This window comes from Oryctolagus cuniculus, chromosome 16, assembly GCF_964237555.1.
Source record: "Oryctolagus cuniculus chromosome 16, mOryCun1.1, whole genome shotgun sequence".
NCBI lineage: Eukaryota > Metazoa > Chordata > Mammalia > Lagomorpha > Leporidae > Oryctolagus > Oryctolagus cuniculus.
This window is the reverse complement of record NC_091447.1, coordinates 57,518,450-57,532,086: the sequence shown is the minus strand read 5'-3', so window position 1 is coordinate 57,532,086 and position 13,637 is coordinate 57,518,450. Positions and strand designations below refer to the sequence as shown.

The 13,637-nt window shown below is 47.8% G+C and overlaps 1 pseudogene; it reads left to right on the top strand.

The window, feature by feature from the left end:
* The first annotated feature begins 3,407 nt into the window (after positions 1-3,407).
* LOC138845828 (vasculin-like protein 1 pseudogene) lies at positions 3,408-13,279 on the top strand (annotated as a pseudogene).
* Positions 13,280-13,637: the final 358 nt, after the last annotated feature.

Genomic DNA, 13,637 nt, shown 5'->3' with positions numbered 1-13,637 from the left:
TGGTGGAAGAGACAAGGCCCAGGAGTCTGGGAGGAATGGCTGCTGGAGAGCAGCACTCTCCTGTCTCCTCCTGCCGTCCAGCTCCAGAGGCCCCTGAGGCAGAGCTGATCTCAGGACGTTGTATCCGAGCTGGAGGTGAGTCCACACACTCAGCATTTTCCTTCTTCCACAAGTTCCCGCAACATGGGTGATGCGCTTGTGTTTGTCATTTCATCAGCACTCGTGGGTTCTCAATGCAAACCCCATGCTGGTGGGTTCAGGACCAAAGCCCTTCCTGTGTGGGGCAGGTTCCCCGGGGGCGTCAGAGCTCAGGACCCCCTGAGCAGCAGCTTCATCCAGGGACCTGATGTTGTCACTGCTGTCTTCACAGTCGGCAGGTGCGGACGCACGCACACGACATAAAACACTGTGGAAAACAGGACACCTGTGTCTCGCTGGGACACTGCGCATCAGCACCACCACCAGTGAGAGAAATCTAGACTTTCCCCGAGGCGACAGGAAAGCATTAACTTCATCTGCTCCTTGACGAGATGAAGCTGCAGAGGGCACGGGCAGCTCTGGTTGCAGGGACAGTCGTTTAGGCAGCTCCTCCTTGGGAGGGCGGGAACAGCTGTCAAATCCTGGACTTCATTCTGTTGACGATGATTCCATAAAGCTCTCAGCAGTGTTCAGGGGGATGGAGAAATGTGGGAGAACCAGATCTGTGTAAACTGCAGAATTGAGTGCAAAGCAGCAAATCAAACAAGCCTGAGGCAGTTTGGTAACTTTAAGGCGAAGGGGGAGAGATTACTTTGATGGTAAATCACGTCCATTTTTATGGATTAGGACTAGCTCACAGGACACCCAGGGACCTCTGTGGACACAGAGCAGTGCTGCACATAGGGCAGCTGGGGTCATTCCTGGGCACTCTGGGGAAAGCGCCATCATGTCCCTGTGCTTTGTGTGTACCTTCTCCTGTTTGGGATTCCAGTCTGCACTGGGAGAAAACAGTGTATTTAACTCTCACTCAGTCAGCAAAACCAACTCCAGATCAAGAGAAGCTCACCACAATGGATGGGGCAGATCGACTCCTGCGTTCTGCAGGTTCCCTGAGCCAGGTGGAAGGGAAGAACACGTCGCCGCCGGGTGAACCTTTTTTTTTTTTTTTTTAACTGTATCACATTGTTGTTTCCTTTGCTCTTTGTTGGGGGTTTCCAGATAAACTAAATACCAATGCTGGTATACTTAGTACAAAAATACATGAATAGTTAAAACGTTTTATTTTTACTTCCATCCATCTCCCAGAAGTCTTTCTTTCTTTTTTTTAAGAACCAATTCTTGGCTTTATGGACTTATTTTTGTGTATGGGTCTGCTGACTTTCAATTTGTGCTTGGACATTTATTATTGAATTTCCCCACTCACCTCAGGACTTGTTTCTGTAGGTTCTTGTGTTGAATGTTTTCTTACTTTAAATAAAGTTTATTTACAATTATGTGTTAACTTTTAATGTCCCAGAAGGATTGCTTTGTCATTTATTGGATTTTTTCCCCTTGCATCTTAACCGTTTCTTCAGTTTTACTTCTTACGCTGGGAAAGTTCACAGATGTGTGACACTAGAGGGCACCACGCACCGACGCCTCTGCAGCCCCACTCGGCACAGCCATGTGGCCTCTTCCAGGCTCCTTCCTTGCATCCCAAATTGTTTGTCTTTGTAGGGCTCAGTGTCATTTTCTTCACAAATTCTCAGCTTCATAATTATGTTTATTGATTCCTTGACTCAATTTTATTTTATTTTTATTCATTTTGTCCTATTCAAGTAATGGATTCTTAATAAAATGATTAATTTTTTCATGAAGGCAGTGCATATTTTATCAGTATTTTATTACCTACTTATTTCCTCCTGTTATCAGCTAGGATTTTAGACAGGTGACTTATGTTTCATAAGACTTCTATCCATTTTTTTCTGTTTGCTTAACTTTGGGTTTTAAAATACCTCATATATTTTGTGGAATTTATTAAAATACAAAAAATAAAAAGGAGCACAATTCTAGCTTCAGACATAGTGATTTTGAGCATTTCAGGGTTGGTCCTTCCAGGCCATGTTCCCGTAGCTTGTTTGAATCCCACTTTGCGTCACAATCATCACATCTCATGTGTGAAACCTCACTGTGTTTTTTATTTACATTTCTCTGGAAGCTGGTGATACCATTTTTAGATATTTGTTGGCCATCTGTATTTCTTCTTTTGAGAAATGTCCATTTGGTTCCTTTTCCAATTTTTTAGTTGGATTGATTGCTTATTGAGATATTTTACTTCTTCTGTGCCTTCTACTTTGACTTTTGTACTTAGAAATTTTTTTCTTAAACTCAACAGCTGTGTATTCAGTATGGGGCATCCTCAAGCCTGAAACCGAGAACCCTGTGGAGGCACAGGCACCCCGGAGACGCAAGGGGCGTTGGCTGCCAGCGCTGGGAACCCCTCTGCCGGACAGGTGGCAAACCCACCAGGCACACTCTGGGCCCCCAGGCTCCTGGGTGAAGACGGACGCCGGGAGCAAGGTCGAGAGGCTGAGGATTTCCCCACAACCTTCTCCCTGCTGGCGTCTTCGTCTCTGCTGGGCCTGAGGTGACCCCCCTGGGCCTTGCCCGCTGTGATGCCCTAGGGCCTCTTCCCAGCTCCTGCTGCTGCACTGAGCTGGGCTCCCCTCCCCCTGGACACCTCTCTGGGGACAGGTCTGTTTCGTAATTGTCCCTGGAGCCTCACTGCCCTCCGTGTTCCTCCTGAGAGATGACGTTCCCAGGAAACTGGGCTGCGTTGACTGCACACGGGCATGATTAGTGTTCTGGTCGTGCGGGAGCTCCTGCGCGCTTTCCCGTGGAAAAGACAAGGAGGACTTCGCATGATTCATGAAGCAGAGGCTTTCAACCGCTTTATTTTTCCAGAGTTAAGTTTTCAGAAAACACACGCATTCATTGGTATGTATAAACAAAAACAAAGAGCACGCCTGTCCCTGCCCGTCTCTCTGACCCCGGGGCGCCTCTCGCTCCGCCGTGGGTGCTGAGCGCGGTTCCCGCCCGCCGCGGAGCCCGGGCCGCTCCGAATCCCTCCCTTCTCCTCCCGGTCAGTGGTCAGTGCTGTCTCCGTCCTGCCACCTCCTGTCCTTCCCGCCCCCAGTCTGCCTCACTGCCCGCCTTTCAGGTCCAGTGTAGAGCGAGGTCCTTTAGATTCTTCCCCCTTTCGCTTCTGCTCTTCGGCCTTCAGGTCAAGTCGACCACTAAATGCGGTGCCCTGCTCAGAGCTGCCCGGTGTGCCTGTCCTGCCCCAGCCTGCTTCCCCTCTCAGGCACCGCCTGCATCCCTGCCCTCCCCCTGCACACAGAGCTCTGGGAACCCTGGCTTCCTGCGGCCTGCTGGACACTGTCCCAGAGCTGACACACCTGCTCCTTTGGCTCCTCACTGCGCGCGGGTGTGGGTTACCAAGCGCCCGCTTCTGCGCAGAGTGAACAGAATCCTCAGACCTCCGCGATTCCTTACGTCTTCACCGTCACCATCTCTAGCCACACACTGACGCTGCCATCTTTGAGACGCTTCGTCCAAGCTGAGGGTCTTGCTGGTGAGCTGCCGAATCCACAAGAGCCACGTGATGCGATCAGCTCAGGACAGGGATTACTGCACCGATGACAGTTGCCAACGTTAGACAAACCTTCCTTCAGGTTTGTGACCACCACAACATCTGAAAGTCCCGAGAGTACAGGTCTGACGTCAGGAGGGAGTGATTCCATGAATCCTAAAATGGACAGGGTCAGGATTACCGCTGTGGAAGATACTCACAGCTGAAGAGAACGTTTTGTACAACTGATTTTAGATGACTTCCCTGCCAACGTGTGTTAGCTGGAGCTATTTTGAGGTCAGAATCAGGGCACTGACAGAGCCTGCAGCCTGGGCACCAGAGGTGGTGTAAAAGGTGCCGGACCCCACCTCACATGGCTGCTGTTCTCCAGCGAGGAGAGTCTCCCCCTTGAGGCCAAGTTCTATGGCAGCAACGTCAGCTTGAAGAGCTGTGCAGTGTTTTCCCAGCGACAGGATGTGTGCACGCTCCCGCCCAGGGGCGTGGGGTCCTGTGGTGGTGGGGGATGGCGCTCATGTTTGGGACCCCAGGATTTGCTGACAGTGGGGGGGTGCCGTTTGAGAAGACAAGGTAGGACTGGGTGATGGCCACGCTGTCTGTTCCCACATGCTGTTAAAATGACCAGCCAGATGAGTCAGTACGAACAGAAAGTCTTATCATTTTGGAAATGAGGGATAGTACCTTATTTCAAGAAAGTGAGCAAATAACTGCTGCCTTTACATCTAGTGGAGTCTGAAGTCCAGATTGCTGATGAGCAGACAGCGAGCCCAGGGAGGAAGCCTAGGAGGGTCCCTCAGAGACGACAGTGCCACACAGCACGCGCGTGTGGTGTCTCCACCTGCCGCACACCCACACTGCCATGGAGAGGAGCTCCTCTCAAGATGCTCTCATAACCCTAGGCGAGGCACCCGGATGCAAATGACAGCCTGCACCTGGCAAAAGGAGCACTTGGAAAACATGGGAAGCCATCAGCATGATCTCAGGACACTTAAAACTATTTATTTATTTGAAAGGTAGAGTGACAGGGAAGAAGGAGGATGGAGAGAGAGAGGGAGAGAGAGAAAGAGAGAGAGAGAGAGAGAGAGAGAGAGAGAGAGAGAGAGAGAGAGAACTTCTACTCCAAAATGCCTGCAACAGTCAGTTGTGGGCCAGGCTGAAGCCAGTAGCCTGCAGCTCCATCCAGGTCTCCCACATGGGTGCAGGGACCCAAGCACTTGGACCCTCTTCCACTGCCTTGCAGGTACATTAGCAAGGAGCTGGATCAGAAGTATTAGAACCAAGAAATAAACTGACACTCTTATTTGGGATGCCAGTGTCATGGGCAGTGGCCAAACCCAGGGCACCGCAGTTTCTACCACAGGTAAGGACTGGGTCAGGGTCAACCTAGGTTTCCGACAACAAACTGAAGGGAAAATGTGAGATGCACAATTTCAAAACAAGGTACCCTTTGATAGTTATGAAAGGGAAGAGAAAAATGTGCAAAAATGAGATTCTCATCCTTAAAAAAATTTACAAGAAAACAGGATCTGTAACACCATTCTTTTTTTTTTTTTTTTTTTTTTTTTGGACATGCAGAGTGGACAGTGAGTGAGAGAGAGACAGAGAGAAAGGTCTTCCTTTTCCATTGGTTCACCCCCCAATGGCACTGTGGCCAGCACGATGTGGCTGGTGCACCGCACTGATCCGAAGCCAGGAGCCAGGTGCTTATCCTGGTATCCCATGCAGGTGCAGGACCCAAGGACTTGGGCCATCCTCCACTGCACTCCTGGGTCACAGCAGAGAGCTGGACTGGAAGAGGAGCAACCGGGACAGAATCTGGCGCCCCGACTGGGACTAGAACTCGTTGTGTCGGCACTGCAGGCAGAGGATTAGCCTTTTAAGCCGTGGTGCCGGCCAACACCTTTCTTAATATATATTCAATGAGTGAATCTTTTGGAAATTATGGAAGTCCACACATGCACATGCTTACACAGAAATACAGGGTAAAATTTTAAGGAGGTTTTTAGTCTCTTTCAAAACCACCACCCAGAGCCAGCCATCAGCAAACGGAGGACCAAGGAGGGCTGGTGGGTCAGGGTGGGTCTGAGTCGAAGGCAGGAGAACAAGACCTGGGCTCCAAGGCCCTCCTGGAGAGTGGATTCTCCCAGATTTGCCTGTTGTCCCATTCACACCGTCAGTGGATCAAACGAGGGCCTCCACACTGGGAAGGGCACGTCCTTCACGCCATCTCGCCACTGTAAATGCTGGTCTCAATAAACATGGCCACAGACACACCTGCAAATATCATCTGACCAGATGTGTGGGTGTCCCACAGCCCAGTCAAGTTGATCCACCACATTCACTGCCACCCTCTGACCCAGAGAAGCGCTCCAGGTGAGCGTGTGCTCTGAGGTGAACCCAGTGGGCCCCTGGCACTGACTGTGTGGATGCACAGACTAGCCTCCAACTCCTGGTTTCACCTCTTGTGGTGAGATCCTGAGTACTCCCTCCTGTACTGCACCTGGGTTTGGTGAGGGGCACTCAGAATTGTATTCACAAAATTAAAGTATATGATTTTTTAATTTTAATTTTTATATACTTGACAGGCAGAGAGACTCAGAAAAAGACAGAAAGAGACAGGCAGAGAGCTCCCATCTGCTGGTTCACTCCCACAATGCCCCCAACAGCTGCAGCTTGGCCAGGGCCAAAGCTGGGAGCCAGAAACACAATCCAGATCCCCTACCTGAGTGGAAGGAACTCAGGACTTGAGCCATAACCTCCTCCCAGGATCTGCATGAGTAGGAAGTTGGAGCCAGGAATGGAACCCAGGCACTCCAGTTAGGGATGTGGACATCATAAATGCTAGGCTAACTGTCCACCACTCATTCTTGAATTTAACATTGCAATGGAGGGGCTGGTGCTGTGGTGCAGTGGGTAAAACTGCAGCCCACAGCATCCCATATGGACATCCTATATGGGCACTGGTTTGAGTCCCGGCTGCTCTACTTCCAATCCAGCTCTCTTCTATGGCCTGGGAAAGCAGTAGAGGATGGCTCAAGTCTTTGGGCCCCTGCACCCATGTGGGAAACCTGAAAGAAGCTCCTGGCTTTGGATTGGCGCAGCTCTGGTTTTGTGGCCAATTAGGAAGTGAGCCAGTGGATGGAAGACCTCTCTCTCTGTGCCACTCCTTCTCTCTCTGTGTAACTCTGACTGTCAAATAAATCAATCTTTTTTTTTTTTTTTTTTTAAGTGGAACAGCTAGACCATGAACTGGTACCCTTATGGGTTGCTGGTGTTGCAGGTGCTGTGGCTGTACCTGTGCCCCACTTTGTGTCTTAAAAAAATTGCAATAGAAGCAGCAAGAATAACATTGTGTGCTGAAAAAAATAGAGATAAAGTTTCCTAGAAAGATAGAGAAGTCAGGTTATACACAAAGAATAGAGAATGATCCTCTGTGTTGTTCTCTGTGGCACCAGTGGGACAGCATGGGAGGGACAGCTACACAACTCTGAGAGCAAACGTGTTAACATAGCCAGGAAGCACTTGTTTATGGAGAAAACCATGATATTTTAAGATCCTGAAGGAATACCAAATATGCAAGAGATGAACAAATAGAAGAGATATTTTCGGCAGAATAATAAAAAGGAATAAATGTGCTGACAGAGGAATGAGGAAATTGTGATGAGAAAAGAAGCTAAGAACACAGAAATCAAAGTGTACACATGCCCCCCAAATCTCCTGACTATAGTCACAGGATGATTATAAATTCATCATCTTTTTATTTGTAAAAAAAATTATATGATTAAAAAATAGGGCAGAGAAGCCCAGATTATGTGTCTAGTAATGAATGCATCTTTGAAAAATGTTTAAAATTGACTCAACTACTAGGTAGCAGAACTTCCAGGAGACACAGAAGTCTGTTCTTTCAGTTATTCCAAAAATGACACCAGACAGGAGAACTATCTGTTGCTAGGTAAACAGAAACTCAGGTAAATGCAAACCCCGGACTTCATTTGTGTCATTTGCACACTGTTTTCTTTTAGGTTTTGAACAATGTTTTCAGGAAGGAGTTAAACCTGACATTTTTGGTTCATTCATGCCTAAAAGTCATTGTCTTTAAAGTTTGCCATATTGGAATAGCTTTCTCCTCTTGAATCTAAGGATAGTGTCTTCTATCATTTACATGCAAGGAAGAGAAACGTTAGGCAGCTTCGATTTTGCATGATTTTCATCAATCTGCTTTACTCTTTCAATATTTCAATACCAAAATTGAAAAATGAATGCAAACAGCATCACAAAAATGTAAAATAGGTATCATTGGTGTGTCTATCCTTCCTCTCTTCCCTCCCGGTGGGTGGCTCACCTGCTCCAGGTCCTGGTTGGCTGGAACTGCATGTGGGATCTGGGAATTGGTTTCCCCAGGAGCAGATAAACCCTCTGTCTTTTTTCTCCCCCATGGACTACTCCAGGGGGCATTTCTTTCTTGGTACCGAGAACTTCTGTGTCTCCCACAGATAAGTGTGCCTGTGCCCTGCTGTGTCCCTACACGGCTCCTTGCACGCTGACTCCCTTTCATGGCTGTGCATGTCTCCCTCTTGCCACCCCCTTCCTTGACCTGTGGACCTCTGCCTGGCCTCTGGCTAAGCTACTCATGAGTGATTTTATGGAAACTTGAGCAGGTTATCACGCAAGTCATTAAAACCACCATGACACCTATTTTTACTCCATTAAACTATTATTTTTCTTAAGTGATAGAGTCATGGTGAGAGGGGCGGACACTGCGGCACAGTAGGTTAATTCTCCGCCTGTGGCGTCGGCATCCCATATGGGCACCGGTTCTAGTTCTGGCTGCTCCTCTTCCAATCCAGCTCTCTGCTGTGGCCTGGAAAAGCAGTAGAGGATGGCCCAAGTCCTTGGGCCCCTGCACCCACGTGGGAGACCCGAAAGAAGCACCTGGCTCCTGGCTTCAGATTGGCGCAGCTCCGGCCGTTGCGGCCATTGGGGAGTGAACCAATGGACAGAAGACCTTTCTCTTTGTCTTTCCCTCTCACTGTCTGTAACTCTACCTCTCAAATAATAAAAAAAAAAGAATCATGGTGAGGGATGAAAAACAAAACTACAGTTCCAGTATGCCAGTAACAATGTACTGTTTGTCAGTTTGTCAGAAAGTGGTTTGGCAAGGGATTTAAAAATGTCCTAGAAAATGTTCTCAGAAAATAAGTGAAATAAAGGTTGAGGCACAAAAAATGTCCATCTAACATCACCGGCAGAATCCACGGGTAGGGGTAAACATCAGATGTTCAGCAGATGGGAATTAAGTGAATTCCAGTGGCTACAAATGCTGTTGCAAGTAAAATGCTTAGAAAGAATTTATAATAACTTGGGAAATTCTGCTAATCAATGTTGGTTAAATATTACAAGACAACAGCGAACATTTACAAAATGCATGCTTACGTAGATAAGAGTCTAGCCATTTAAATGGAAAAAAATACAGGAAATAGACGGAAATATTGGAAGTGGTCAGTTTGGGGATAACAGCAATTGTTTCCCTTCCATTTTTATTGTGTAGCTCAAATTTAAAGTGAAAGAAAATTCATTTCTGTTTTCTAATAGGAAATATTAAACAATGCAGTAGAAATATAATAATTAAGCAAAACAAGAATAATGTTTTCAAGCAAAATATAATTCTACATTTTGGTTTTCCTGGATCTTGAATTTTTACTTGACTAAGTTATTTTCCTCATGTGATGTTTTCTTCAAAAGTGTTATCTCTGGCAACATGGAAGAAAAAGACCTAACACATCCCTTACTGTGACTTTGAATTCATTCTTTTTTTTTTTTAAGATTTATTTATTTATTTGAAAGTCAGAGTTACACAGAGAGAGAAAGAGAGGCCCAGAGAGAGAGGTCTTCCATCTGCTGTTTCACTCCCCAACTGGTCGCAATGGCTGGAGTTACAGCAATCCGAAGCCAGGAGCCAGGAGCTTCTTCTAGGTCTCCCATGCGGGTGCAGGGGCCCAAGGGCTTGGGCCATTTTCTACTGCTTTCCCAGGCTACAGCAGAGAGCTGGGTTGGAAGTAGAGCAGCCGGGACTGGAACTGGCACCCATATGGGATGCCGACACTTGGAGGCGGTGGCTTTACCTGCTGTGCCACATTGCCAGCCCCTGTGTGGCCTTTTTAATGATTGAAATGGATCCAAGATAATAAGTGATTTCTTTACTGAAGTAGTAGAAGATTCTTCGAACCCCCTTCCAGTAGCTGGATTCAATTTTGTGGAAAGAGCAGAGAAAGTAAAATACAGAAACCGGAAGAGAAGCAAACCTCATTTTGGAACTGTCTTTCTCCTTGACCAACCTTTACTCCTAACTTTTTACTTGTTTGAATTTTGCTCTGAATTTATGAAGACCAAAGAAACAGAATATACATTTAGGAGCTTTATACCAAGAAATTTGGCATGAAAACTGCTATTTCATGGAGGGAAAAATATTTCAAGTTCCTGATTTTTTTAAATTTTATAAGCAAGATTTCTTCTGTCTTTAGATTTTGAAGGTTAAGACAAGTATAAATGCATATCTGCACACTTTTTAGTAGTTGTGTGAGAAGAGCGGGATTTACGTTTAAGGGCTTTGTTACGTGGATGTTTTGCCACTGGAGTTACTACTCAGATCTTTCATAGTGCTTTTTTTTTTTTTTAATTTTTGACAGGCAGAGTGGACAGTGAGAGAGAGAGACAGAGAGAAAGGTCTTCCTTTTGCCGTTGGTTCACCCTCCAATGGCTGCCGCGGCCGGCGCACTGCGGCCAGCGCACCGCGCTGATCCGATGGCAGGAGCCAGGAGCCAGGTGCTTTTCCTGGTCTCCCATGGGGTGCAGGGCCCAAGCACCTGGGCCATCCTCCACTGCACTCCCTGGCCACAGCAGAGGGCTGGCCTGGAAGAGGGGCAACCGGGACAGAATCCGGCGCCCCGACCGGGACTAGAACCTGGTGTGCCGGCGCCGCTAGGCGGAGGATTAGCCTAGTGAGCCGCGGCGTCGGCCCATAGTGCTTTAATATTTTATGTTTCACTTATCATCTTAATGACAGTGTTTGTCCACACATGAGCCTACCTGTCTCTCTAGCTATGACCTTGCTATGAACAGTGTTTGCACTCACTGTGCAAATGCCCATGTATTCCCTATTTAAGCAAAATCATAGTGCTATTACTCCAGGAAGTTGAACGAGGTGAATGTATACACACCTCTTTCCCTTCCCCCTGCTTTTTAAATGTAACAAATACTTTGTATGTTTCCCTTCACCCTGTTTGGAAAAGTGTCAGAAACTAGTTTAAGATGAGCCATTGAGGGGACTGAGAGAGATCCACATGGAGCCTGGCTTTTTCTGTGCTCTGTCACGAGGCCTGCTGCTGGCCAGGCTACTTAAGCACCCTTTCACAAGAAAATCTCGTGGGAGATCCAGCAGCAGACTCAAGGAGTTTGGGAAACAGGACCACAGAGGTTACACTCTGGGATCCTGGCCATGAGGTTGGGTGCCTCACCTTAAAAAGACACTGGACCTAAATGGCACAGCAATGCTTTGATCCTGCTTGGAGAAATTTCTCAACACCACAGTCAGCTAATTCAACTACAGCCACCTTTGAAAAATGCAGAGAACATCTTCCCCGAGGAGAAGGTAGACTTGGAGTAACCGGCCATCGGCACAATTCCTCTGATGGCTTTTTTAACAATGGACTGTTACGAACTACAGATTCCTGGCACCAGCCCTCGCTGTTCTGCCCTGATTCTGTGGACTCCGGTGTCTCTAAAGGAACACATGCTGGAATCCCAGGGAACACACCTGGTCGGCATGGCTCTTCCCGAGGTCATCGTGATGGTGTGAGCTATCGCAGTGGAGGTGGGCAGGGAGCCATCGGCACTGGAATGGCAGCTTGCACACCTGGAGAGGCTGTGTCTTTAAGGAAAAGCCTCCAACAGAGATTAGGGAAGAAAAGAAAGAAGACAAGGTAGAAGAATTACAGTTTTAAGAGGATGATTTTTCTTCTTTAAATACAGAAGCTGGCAAACAGAATCAGCCATGCAGACTTATTGGGACCCTTTCTGGAGAGTGGGGAAACCCATCTACTGCCGGGCAACCTTCCAAGATGTTAGTCATCAGAAAATTCCCAGAGAGGATCCTGCTGCTGCCTTCTCTGCTTCATTCACCTCACCAGGATCTCACCTTGCAAATGGGAACAAAGCATCAGCCATGGTTCCAAGTGCCTATAAGAAGTTGCTTCCTTAGCCTGCACCACCTCCTTCCAAGCCCAATGCATGGAAAGCTAAGACTGGAACACAAATCAGGATCCCTTTCCTCTAGCTGGGAGTCTGCTTTTACCAGCCCAATCTCTGTGCCTAAGCCAGTGGTACTGGCTGGTGCTGGGTTCTCAACTCTCCCAAAGAGAGCAACACCCCTCCAACTGGGTCAGCTCTTCTAGTCTGACCAAGTTGACCTGCTGAACCACTGACAGGAGAGTCAGCTCCTGAAGACTCAAGGATGACAGAAGGATGACGGAAATGGAGAAGCAGAGAGCAGAGACCGTGACAGACCCGAGGATCTGGAGGACAACAGCACCTGAGCCAAAGGGAAAGGAGAGGAAGGCTGGCCTCAGAATGCTCTTCCTCTCCCTGTAGTGGAAGAAGGGGAGGTCCTCTCACACTCCTGGAAGCAGAGCACAGGGTGTTGAAAGAAGTGGGATGGCAGGAATACCCTGAAAAGGATGAGAATTGCCTTCCCCTCTCGGAAGATGAGCTCAAAGAGTTCCACATGAGGACAGGGCAGCTGAGAAGAAATGGTTTCAGGAAAATGGTTCCGGCAGAGCCGCGGTTCCGGCCTGTTCTCCCCTTGGAGAAGCACTGGTGACACGGAAACCAGTAGCGGTGCAACGTCAGATGGTGATGCCTGGAAGCAGACATATAAATGCTCACAGTCATATCTGAGCCAGCAAAATCAGCCTGTGTGTTAGGGAGTGTACAAGAAAAATCATTCCTTTTCTTTCCTTATGTTTTCATTGAATTCTTCGTGCACAAGGGAAATAATTGTAACCCAAAGAGAAAGCGATTGGCTTGTTTAGCTTTTGTTGTTTGTCCATGTTACCTGCTTAATAGAAAGAAGTCTATGTGGGGGGAAAGATTTTAAAAATATATGTGTACACACACACCCAGTATATAGGGGGTGATGCACAGGTGGGAGCTGGCAGTCAGACCCTGGTCTGCAGCAACAGCTTCTTCTTTTTTAAAAAGATTTATTTATTTGAAAGAGTTACACAGAGGGAGGAGAGGCAGAGGGGGAGAGAGAGAGAGAGGTCTTCCATCCGATGGTTCACTCCCCAATTGGCTGCGATGGCTGGAGCTGTGCCGATCTGAAGCCAGGAGCCAGGAGCTTCTTCCAGGTCTCCCACGCAGGTGCAGGGTCCCAAGGACTTGGGCCATCTTCTACTGCTCTCCCAGGCCATAGCAGAGAGCTCGATTAGAAGTGGAGCAGCCGGGTCTCGAATCAGCGCCAATATGGGATGCCTGCACTTCAGGCCAGGGCATTAACCCCTGTGCAACAGCTCCGGCCCCAGCTACAGTTTCTACTACCAGCCCTGGGGCACTCCCTCTCGTGCTCAAGCAATCATTGTCAATGACAAAGTGACTATTGAAGTTATAATTGTATTAAATTAATGCTAATAATTTGATATTTTATTTTATTTTTATTTTTGGTTACTTGGGTAACTTTAGCCCTTAGCCAAGCACATATGGTTTTTTTTTTTTTTTTTTTTTTTTTTTTTTTTTTTTTGACAGGCAGAGTGGACAGTGAGAGAGAGAGAGACAGAGAGAAAGAGAGAAAGGTCTTCCTTTGCCGTTGGTTCACCCTCCAATGGCCGCCGCGGCCGGCGCGCTGCGGCCGGCGCACCGCGCTGATCCGATGGCAGGAGCCAGGAGCCAGGTGCTTTTCCTGGTCTCCCATGGGGTGCAGGGCCCAAGCACCTGGGCCATCCTCCACTGCACTCCCTGGCCACAGCAGAGAGCTGGC